General features: G+C 39.8%; 1 long non-coding RNA gene across 2 annotated transcripts; it reads left to right on the top strand.

Annotated features, from left to right (window-relative positions):
• Positions 1–2,810: 2,810 nt before the first annotated feature.
• Positions 2,811–11,350, top strand: LOC128759653 (uncharacterized). Of its 2 annotated transcripts, XR_008414606.1 has the most exons (5): positions 2,811–2,956; positions 3,030–3,099; positions 9,561–9,658; positions 9,740–9,916; positions 10,894–11,350. It is a non-coding gene; the product is annotated as an uncharacterized LOC128759653 (long non-coding RNA). The 2 variants fall into 2 exon arrangements; XR_008414605.1 differs by having other exon boundaries at positions 9,561–9,916.
• The last annotated feature ends 424 nt before the right edge of the window (positions 11,351–11,774 follow it).

The raw sequence follows: 11,774 nt of genomic DNA, 5'->3' as shown, positions 1-11,774 counted from the left end.
TTGACAGCACAACAATCGATTGTTCAGAAATGAAATTAATAATCTCAAGTCCTTGTTTTTAGTGCGTCTTGGCAATTTGAAGTTGTCAGACTTAACCAACAGATGGATGACGATAAAGACTCACTGACATGGAGAACATATGTCTTCTGCAGCCACATAGGGATGATTAATGCCAGATCACCATCTTTGTCCGCATCATATAAATGTCAAAATAGAAACCTGACACTGACAGGCTCTGAGAGCTGGGACTACAGCCATATGTGCAGATGCCGCAATCTGTCTTTGTGCTATTGTTATTTGGCATTCATGCAAAGATGCCTTCATACTCTGGACAGAACAAGATGAAAGGACAATCAGAGATAATTCATCTAAATCTCATGTCTGTCAGTCAAACATTAACTGTACATAACAGCAATTTCACCTCACAGCCCTTCTTACTGTCCTTGAATGAACAGTTGCCTCTCCTTGGAACCAAAACTGAAAGGGTGAAGATCACTTTTACCAAAGAGTGACTTCAATTCTATTGATTCTTGGGAGGAACCTAATGAGAAAGATTTAACGTTACTGAAAACTTGTGTAGTACAGTGCTTTCTTGCTCAGGTACACAAACAAAATGGGGCTTGGTCAAACCAACAACCTCTTGGTCGCTAGCCACATGCTGCTCAAAGCTACGTCGGCCCCTTTTTTTTATAGGTTATATGGAGAAAGTTTGATTTACCTGAGTCTGAAGACAAACACAACTGTTACATAAACTGCTCCATGCTGCATTCTTTCATCACATGACTTTTCTTCATAAGTACACATCAAACACATTGACCTGCGTCTGCAAGTTTCTTCATGTATCACAGTGGCAAAAACCCTTGAGCCCACACAACCCATGCTACAAGTTCCCATTGATTCCCATGGGGTGACGTGAGGTCTTTGTAGCTGCAGAGCACAAACACAGCTAAAACTACAAATGCAATCAAGCCTTTATCTGTTTCATCTTAAGTGAGAATTACACATTTCAAGAACTAAGATGCAGCAGTTTACTGATCCTTCATCTTAAAAAAAAACTCACTGAGAGAAAATACCTTAGGAAAATTGTAAATTAATAAAAATAAATACATCGGAGGAGAACAAGCTTTTTTGTAAATATTTCAGCTAATTGTGAAACACTAAACAAAAACAAATAAAGGATTAGAATTTTATGTCGGTGCTAACTTGGTCTGTGCCTTGTAAATCAGACTTTCCAACAGGGTTTCCAAAATACAAAGCTTAAAATATCTTTTTAATGTCATTCTGGAAATACACATCAAGATCAATGATTGTGTCAAACTACGTAGTTCATAATTGGAAAAACAAATTTTGGGTGATAAAATATTGATTGTCATGTCATTGCGTACTTGCTGTACCTGCCTTTGCAAGCAAATTGTGGTTTAAAATGAGTTTTAGTGGCCTATATGATCTCCTAAGTTCTCCTTAGATCAAGACATTTTTTCTTATTACAAGAAATCTCACATTCAGAAGCCTGACCAAAGGAGTTTTACAGTAAGTTCATGTCTTTTGCTGAGTTGGTGAATGACCCTTACGATATCCTGTTCAAGGTGCTCCGGGGCACAGTGGCCCTGTATGACCCGTGCCCAAGTCCGGTCAGAGATGGTCAGGAAAAGGGTGGATTGTCCTTCACGGGTTACAAATGAGTGGAGGAGTTTGAGTATTATGACGGATGGTGTGTGAGAACAACCCAGTTGAATAAAGAGCGGAGCCAAACCAATCTTGGCTCCTGTCCCTGACTATAGCTTCATGCTTTTAGCAATGATGAAGAGAGCAAGATAGTGGATACATGTGACCAGAATGATTTTCTCTGCAGGACTCTGCTTTGAAGACCGGGTGGGTGACTCAATAATCCAGGAGAGGCTTGGTTGTCCTGGAAATGCAGCGGCTGTCAACAGGAAGCGCTGTTGGGGGTTTCTGGGGATAAGGAAGACTGGGCTCTGTTGCCTTGAATGTTGCATCAAACAGTGGATGAAAGTACGCCTTGATTCATGCTTTCATTTTTCATCTCACTTTATGTACATTTGAGAAAATATGAACATCAGAAGCTTTAAGATCTCTTTCACATCCAGTATCAGAGCCCAGTACCTCATCTTCATATGCTGTTGCTAGGCAAGCTGTGACTCCATAAATGTGCAACGCTCCCATTCCAAGGGAAGACTGCTGATACAACATGAGCATAAAAACGTACCATGACCAGTCATTGGTTTTATTTAAAGAAGTGTGTCTGATATTCCAAGGTCCTACCTTTCTCCTTCCCTTTGATCTCCTTTCTTTTGGGGTGTCGTGTTGTTGTCAGTTGGGCCTCCTCTTGCCCCACAGGAGTGGGATTAAGTTTTCTGCTGCCAGTTTTTTTTTCTTTTTTTCTGAAGGTCCAAACTTGCAAAGCTTCAAAAGCCCTGCAGGCTACTTTTCTCCCCCTGCTGACGGCTTTCAAATTACAGTTTTACCTACACACACACACACGCATAAACGCAACACAGTTCTATAACAGTTTGTGATCACCGCACGCTTTTGTGGCACAAGATCCAAGTCTGAACTCGCATCTCTGGAGTGATCGGTTTGAGAAGAAATGGTGCGAGAATAAAAGAAGATTCATCAATCAACATCAAAGAGAGTACGAAATTTGACCCTGATGGGCTCAATTATAAACCTTTTATTGGCCTTAGAGGTTCTTAAGTCAAATTTAATGGACTTTGATCTTAGTCACAGCTGGTATTCTAGACAGGAAGATATTCTAAGATGTCATCCAGCTTGAGTGGTTGGTTTATAATATTCTCAGCAGGGAACTTTCATGGCAGCGCTTATGAAACTTTCTTTGTTACACAATGAATGCTGGAGATAATACTTGTGGCTGGCATGAAAAGGAATCAGTCAGTGCTTTATGAGTTGACTCAAACTTGACAGTTGAATTGCACAGGTGTGAATAGTTTGCTGCACAATGTGAATTATGGCAGACAATACATGAAATGGTCTTGGTTTTCTCTCTGTAGCCTCGTCATGCGCTCATCCTTACTTTTTTCTACACTGACCCCATGATGACTCCTCGTCTTCTGGTTGACGGTAAATTGAATTTTGTCATTGAAAATACTTTCCATGAATGTGTCTTTTATACATGAGTGAGAAAATAACAAATGAGATTGGACTGGATTGTTGATGAAAATTGAATAACTCAAATGGAACATTGAGACTCCTTGGTGTCCAGTTCCTAGGAAACGGATCCATCAGTTATCATCATCATTTCTTCAGCTGTGGCCTCCACAAAAAAGTAATCTTTTAAAGTCCAGTCCCGATGAAACATTTCTATCAGACAGCTTTTATCCAGAGTTGAGACTTTAAGAGGTTATTTTCTAGTAACAAAAAAACAATGACCTGCTTATCCAATGAACACAGATTAATCCTGTGTAAACTTTCTTTCACTGCCACCTTGCCTTTTTTTTCGTGCACCACATTATATAATGCAAAGTCATAAATATATCTTGTGAGATTGTGCTGATGGACCAGAAAAGTTTTTTAGTTGTCATAAACTATGCTACAATAACCTGTATGCTATACTAAATGTAGATTCGTCAGGTTAGAGAGGAAAAAAATGCTTCTCACCAGTTGGCATGTTGACTATTTGTGCCATCTTGACAGTAATGAGCATCTTCCTGGGCAAATAAGTTGATGCGGAAGATCATTTTTGATGCTCTGGTAGGTGGCATTTGTTCATTGCAGGTTGCCTCGTCCATGTCACCTCGGATAACATCATCCATCAGTGTACTTAAAAATGTTTACACCTCTGTCCATGGAATTGTCAAAGGCTTGTTAAAGCCATTTATCGCTGATAAACGTTTGTGTTTGTGGACTCGCTGTGTGTGTGTGTGTGTGTGTGTTATTCTATTGACCTATGTTGTAGGACTATACAGGAGGTGCTATTGTCACTGCCTGGCATGGAATGGCCTCGAAAGAAAGAAAGTGGAAAAGGTGTAACCTTGTTTCTACCGAGGTAGAGTGGTACAGTGGCAAAGCGGCTTTCATACCAACTCACCTTTATATATAAGCTCCGTACTTACCTGAATGATTGCAGTTGAGTCCTGTGCACACAGATTTAGTGATACCATAATAAACCCAAGATACAGTGATTTGTGCATTTAAAGAGTCAAATATTCCTCACTGAGATCCAGCCAACAACTCAGCTATTCCTGTCAGGTAACATGTTATCATTTGCAAGTAGCTCCCTAACTAAATCAAACCAACAGAACTCCATAATTCTAGGTTTTATAGGTTATGTATATAGGTTTTGAGCTCAGCCTTCAGTGGGAGACTGGCAGGTTTGTTGATGGGACCGTTCTAGTACCATGTAAGACTTCAGTTCTATTGGTTTATAAAGGGTCATAAAAACTGGCGGGAAATTAGCAGTTTGCATTACTGACATTGTGGAAGGAAAAAATAAAGAATTGCAAATATAGGTTTTTCAGAACAAGTCTAAATAAAAGCCTTTCAACTGGCTTTGTCCTGAATAGATTTGTTAAATGCATGTTAAACTGAATCACTACATTTGACTATTTTTGAACTACCTGTGCTTCCTGTTTTACTGATCAAGTTAAAATAAAGGTTGTCGATGAATGTGTTTCTTTCATAGAACACTCTTTTACCTTTTTGGCAATTTCCTCTCCTGACCAGCATGTAGTCTGCGATGGTCCGTCACTTTTGCATTCCTCCTGTGCACGCGCAACTCAGCCGCATGCTTCAGTCACCTCTCCTCCCCCAATTACTCATGTTGACCAGTCTTGCACGACGACTAGTTGAGCTTCGACTTGCTTGCATATACAGCAGTGTCACTGGGTGGACTTTTTTATGCGTGACAAATACTCCGTCTTGCGTGTGAAATGGCCACAATACATTTTATCACACGCTGAATGCGTGGGACATGAGAGCCCTGTAGTCTTAAGCAAACACATTGTAACTGCCACAACAAGCTTTAAAAGAAAACTATACGACTCCAAAAGCAACCACGACTGAGTCAACCACTGCTTCATGTGGTCAGACATTGCGAGGTTAATGGATGAGGAAACCTTCTTTTTGGATTATAGATGAGGGCCAGCAGGCTGTTTCATGACTGGATGTGTGATGGAGTGATTCAAGCAGAATTGGGCTGTTAACTGTGTAAATTATTCAGGAATTGCCACCAGGTTACGCTCATCGGACATGCTGATTGAGAAATAACACGGAGACAAATTTCGTGACAGCAAAACATTTCAGCTCAATTTTACACAACAGCAGGCGAGCCAATGATGCGCGACACAAATGTATGCATTTTAAAAGCACGACTGGTTCACTGACTTGAGAGTATGAAATCAAATTATTTTATATTTTCTCTCATGCAATGAACTATGAAATTGCTGCATTAGCTGGCTCACTGTAAAGTACTGATAAAGAATGATTAATTCATAAATATGTCCGACTCCAATGGACTACATCACAATGATTCCCTTTTTATGACCACATTTTAGCAAGGAAATATAATTTCAAACAAAACCTACTTAGCAAAACAGTTAGAAGCCTATTTGTATTGATAAATTCCATGAGTTAACTATTACTACATGTACATAAATGTGAGGAAAAAATGGCTACAACAGTTATTTCACGCGTGGATTTTGAATGCTCTTACGGAAACTACAATGTTATATATATATATATATATATATATATATATATATACGGAATATATACGGAAACAATAATGTTGTGCATCAGTGTGATCAGTGGACCAGGAACTCCTGCACTTACAATTAAAATTAAATAAAACGATTAAATGTGATTAAATTATTTTAATGCATTAGTCGCGATTAACTTGTTAAAATCCCACCACATATATATATATATATATATATATATATATATATATATATATATATATATATATATATATATATATATATATGTTGCATTCATGTTCAAATGACGGTCGAATTAAATATTACTTCTTAAAGCAGTTTGATAAAATAACCTCAGGCTCAGCAATGGCTAGCACGTGTCGAACTGATCAGCCACATGGAAACTGCCTTAAATATTTGTTGGAAAATCAAATTATTAAAAGCCAAAAAGATGTGTGTTTCTGTCACTGTCTATTTTATACAACACTTCTGTAAACAAGTCTTTTTGTGTGTGCCACCGGCCTGCAATAGGAAAGTAGTATAATTTATAATTCATAAGTCGCTCTGCGGGGGCATTAGAAGATGTTATTTGAACAGAAAATCTCCCTCTTAACACAATTTGCTTTCATAAACCAGATAGCTATGAGACAACAAAACACACTTGTGCTGGTGACACCTCTCCCAGAGTCTCATGACCTCTCACAGGACAGGAGCATAAAAAATAATATAATTTCTGGTGAGATTATTAGTTTTCAGCTGAGTTATTTTCTATTCTCCCGATCAAAAGAAGAATCCCAAATGTCAAAGGATGAGGACACGAGTGAATGGAGAATCATAATGAAGGTAGACTGCAAGCAGAAAGCTTCAACAGCTGTTAAAGTAGTTTGACATAATGTTATCAGACTAACCAAAGTGTTCATGCAGTCTTTCAAATTGTTAATTTTGGAAAACTTACTTACTAAATGTCATGAGACGTTTCATTCAACGACACCTGCCCATTGCCTCCTACATTGATGGAATTCATTTTGGATTTGAAACAACATCCTTCTTGCTGGCTGACTGACAGTTATGTTCCGGTAAAAGTCATGTTCATTTAAAAAATAAAAAAGCGTATTGAGTTTGACTAATATCAAGAGGTCAAAATGCATCCGAACTGTACAGTAATTGCTCAGTCGCTTTCCATCTTCCTTATTGGATGACATGATCGTGTCACTGGGTTGCTCTCTGCTGGCGCAGAATTTCATTCCCAGTGTTCCATCAGATATACCCCATTTCAATTTAGCCCATGTCATTTTCTTTTTGAGATCCGCATTCTTTGAAGAGAATAATTTCATGGTTGTGAACTGTAACTAATCAAGCTAATAAAGTGAGAATCTGACAGAGAAGGAGATCGAGGCTGTGGATGGGAACAATGAAGCAGCGGAGGAGATGAAATCACAGAATCCGGCCGTTGGCTGTGAAATGACAAAGTCATTATTTGATTGCGACTTAAACGTCCCGCATCCCCTCCGACAGTCCGACTGCCTGTAAGCCTGTCATCAAGCCAAATGCTGCGGAAACTATTTCCAGGTGTGAAATGGATCCACGGCAGTGAGGCCACAGGGATTTCTGATGGACGGAAAATGGAGAGTTAAATATCAGCGAGACTTCTGCTCAGGACACGTCTGTGGCTCAGACATAAACCTGTAATGACTTTCTCTGTCTGAATGGATGTGGAAAGAAATCCTCCTCTATACCTGTATTAAACCACAACCCCCACCTTCCAATAACAGCAATTTAGATGTGCAGCTCAGGGTCAGCCACCCACCCTGAGACGTGTCACGCCAGCCATGTGGCATTCAAATCAGTGCGAAATTATTCCCGAAAACATCTGGTGTAACTGCAACAGGACACTCGCTTAAAATAAGGCTTTGCTGAAATAACCTTGTCATTTGTTATTTAATGCCTAAACTTCCTCAATGACAACTTAGCTTAATTCATCAAATATATCTGTGATGAATGGGACAGGGGACAATGCCAGGAGCGAGGCACGCACAACAGAATGGAAGTTCAAAGGGTTAAGGTTCGCTAAAATATGAGTTTTAAAAAAATCAACTGAGCATTTAAAGGTTTATATACGTCCAAAAGTGAGAGTCCAAAACTCAGTGGGAGTGTGGTCGTGGCAAATACAGTACACAGAAAATCCTAGTGGAAGCTTGGAAAAAAGCTATGAATCCCAAAATACAAAGCGAAGGTTGATGGGGCAAGATGAAAGAGAAATGGGGACCAGCTTCCATTAAGCACAGGAAATGGAACAGGAGAAATCCAGGACGTGGCATGACAAAAAGGAAATTGGACAAATAATCATTATTATGGTTACTTCAGAATGGTATAGTGTAACCAACATGTCAACAGAGAGCAGTGGTCGCTCATCAAAATAAGATCAGAGAGGAAGTAACAGAGATGATGTCAAAATGAATGAATAAATAAAATCTGTCCTGGAGTGAGTTGAACACACTGACACCAAAAGTGAGGTGAGTTTTGCAGCCGTCAGACTGTGGAATTCATGATCAGCCTTTGTTGTTTGTGGTTTTATTATATTTTATTTTATTTTATTTTATTTTGTTGAAGCACTTTCCTAGTTGGTGGGATCCCCACTGACCATGGCAATAAATTTGATTCTGAAAATTTCTGAAAAATTATGAAAACGTTAATTTCAGTTCTGATGCTTTCTTTGCAGTATGTTGATAGATTCACAGTGAAAGTCTATACTTACAAGGGGATAAACTACACAACGGTGACGGTGATGTCTTAAAGTTCATGTTCATGTCAAGTCCATCCCATCCGTAATTATCTGGTATACCAACCTGATGATACCAGTATTGACCTACAACATATATCGTATAACATCCAGATGTTCAGTTTAACTCTTCACCCTGAGCACAGTGGTTTCATCAGGTGTGTATTGATACATTTCCAAATCAACTGTGAAGTACAATCGCACAGGAAGCAAGAAAACTGCTAATATATGACCTTTTTTCACACAAGAACAACCAGAATGAATCAAACTCATTATTTTCAGGCTTCTATTGCATCCTGTATGATTATTTTTGGAGATTTTGAAGAAGCTGGACAACAGCAGTGTTCATCACTGTTCGACTCCGCCCGCCCTCGGCGCTCTAATTTAGGTAGTCTCACCTTGATAGAGGCCGTCACACATAGATGCCTCATTCATTAACCCTGAGACAGAGTCGCTGCTGAGTGTTTGGGGCACTCATGGTTTTAAAAGTGCTGCATTTCATGGACAAGTGCATAACTCTAAGCATCATAATGACCCTTAAAAGGTTTCGCTAAGAGCCTGGTGGTGCGGCAATAGAGGCGTGAAGCTTCATCACTTCTCTCTGAAGATGCGCTTTGATTCTTGATGTAAAATAACATGGATGCATTGAGAACACATCTGGTTAAAATGCATGTTGTGCTTTGTTGCTGAGTCACAGTAAAATGTCAAACAAAAGTCCATGATATTTACTCTGTTGCTGACCAATTAAGTCAAGAAAATGTCTTTATTTGTATATGTAACTCTCGAATCAGTTCTTTGGCTATAACTCTAAAACAAGACTTCACACTCGAAAAAGTGAAATGTGAATTTAAGCTCCAGATGAACGCGCAGGTGAAATCATGAACAAATAAACTTTCTGCTTCTGAGAAGTGCACTGTCACCCAAAGTCATTTGAATGAGTAATGAATTTTGTATGAGTGCATTAATTCCCCTCTGTCACCTCTGCACTCGGTCTTTGCTGCCAATGACAACTGTGACCAGCTGGTTTTTAAAATATTCAGTAAAAAATGAGTGTGTTGTGCATTTTTCTTAAGTCGCAGTTGAACTCTTGACCTTGCCCTGTGCAGATTTCAGACGCAGCAACTAGGTCTGGATCAGATCTGGGCTAAGTGCGGCCCCAGGGCCACGAGCGGCCCTCTGCCTGCATCTATTCGGCCTATATGAGGTCAGATGGAAACTCTGAGCCTGGCCTTGTGGAAATGTTACCATTTTGTCATTTCCATTGATTTTCTTCCACTTTTCTGAGGTCAAGCTGGAGGGGGAGCAACCACAGTGAAGGTGCCGAAACATCCCTCTTAGGTGGAACCTGCAAGTCCCAGAGGGTGCCCACGTTTGCCATGAGACGTCATCTTTTTGATCTTTAAAGAGCAACTAATCTCCAAATCCAACTTTCCTTTGTTGTACTCCTCCTCTCCATGATACAGTAAGTCCCTCATCATTTTCATATGTAAACTAAAGCTCTTTTAATGCCTTGGAAATATTTGTATAAGAATTTCAAGTACATTCAGAGTAATGGAAACCCTGGCCATTGTGTAGTGAAAAACATCCCTGGACAAAAGCAAACAGATGCTTTTGTTTGCTTTTGTTCAGGGATTCCTCCATGTTTGTTGTTGTTGTTATCATCCTAGCTGCCACGTGTCTTGTCCATCAGTGTGATCAGTGGACCAGGAACTCCTGCACTTACAAAGGTTCCCTGTTGTCTGGAGAGCAAACTGTTCAATTAAATTAAATTAAATTGAATTATGCGTTTTTTTGTTGTAATTAATTAATCGTATTTATCTTGTTAAAGTCCCACCACTACTAAATATATAATATTCTCTGTCTCCTGTAATTTCCTGAATCAAAAGATGTCTAATAATAATAATCATCCTGTTTTTTATTTATTTCCTTTTTTTCCGCACCTCTTCTACTCAATTTGTTGCATTTTTAGATTTTTCCATGACATTTTATGCTATATAAAACACACTGAAATAAAACATTGGTTTAGTCTTTGACACTCCCTAAAAACACTGGCAGCATTTTGGAAATTTAACTGGGTTTGAACAGCAATATTCTTGACATAATGTCACTTTTAATACGTTTCATAATGTGTCCTTCATGCAGACCATCATCAGATATGGAAGTCATCAACTCCTAAATGATCATTAACATAAGATGAGTCAAAGAATAATTCCTGCGGTAAAGTGCTATGAACAGAACCACACTACTAACAAGACAGAGTGAGCTCATCCAGTACCAGATGCTTCATCACTTTAACTGCTCTGTCTGGTCTCATCCAGTGTTCCTCCTCGGTTTGTTTTCCTTCGTCCTGAACTCTCACACGACGGCACTCGAGGAAATATCATCTTGCATGGGCACTGTGTGAATGAACTGCTTTTCTTTTCCTTCCCTCTCCAACAGGTTTTAAAAACAGATCCAGGGCTTCAAAATGAGCTCCGAGGCCGACGCCAGCATGACATCATCAAGTCTAAAAATGGAAAAGGGCTCTTTGAAGAACAACAGATTCCAGCTAAGACGATTAGCTCAGCGTCTGAGCCTTCGTCGTCCAATGACAATAGCCAACTGCTGGAGCCGAACTATGACGGTGGGAGAAGGTGAAATGATGGTGATGATCTGTCTGGAGAGGCCGTCGAGGCAAGAAAGAAGACTCAGTGAGGCCAAGGGAAGGAATTTATGGCACACACAAGTGTTAACATGAGCCTCACCAGCCTCTGTTTTAACACAGTTAATCTGAGGAATGACCTCATTGGTTTCTGCCGTGCTTGAGCCTGAGGGAGAGTAACTCTGATCTCCTGAGTCGTGCAAAGTGTAATAACACCCAGCGTGTTTATAGATTTAATAAAACTTTCACTCCTTTTCCCTCCAGGTCTGCAAATGTGTTTCTGCCAGGTTGCAATCATCCACTTTTATTTCTCCGTCCGTCGTGCAGTGGCAGATCAGGTTTCTCCTGCATTTGTCAGGTGGTCGTCGGGCCACTTATGTCTTCGCCATCTGCAAGGTGAGGTCAGGGCCGAAGCCACGCAGCTGTCATTGCTGGGAATTGCTGCATGCCACCACTGACGTGATGACAGAAATGCTTGGTACAGATCAGCCACCCAAGGCGTGCTTGGAGCACTCTCACAAAGGAGTTGCTTCCTGAACACATGTATGAGACATGCAGTTACATAACACAGCTATATTACAGTGAAATATCAGCTTTTCGCGGACTTCGGGGCATTTTGAACGTTACGTTTTTCTATGAAACATTCAACTTTGATATTATTGTGAGAGGCTGTAGACAG

Source organism: Synchiropus splendidus, chromosome 5, assembly GCF_027744825.2.
Source record: "Synchiropus splendidus isolate RoL2022-P1 chromosome 5, RoL_Sspl_1.0, whole genome shotgun sequence".
Taxonomy (NCBI): Eukaryota; Metazoa; Chordata; class Actinopteri; order Syngnathiformes; family Callionymidae; genus Synchiropus; species Synchiropus splendidus.
The sequence above is the reverse complement of the archived record's forward strand: the minus strand, read 5'-3'. Positions and strand labels throughout refer to the sequence as shown.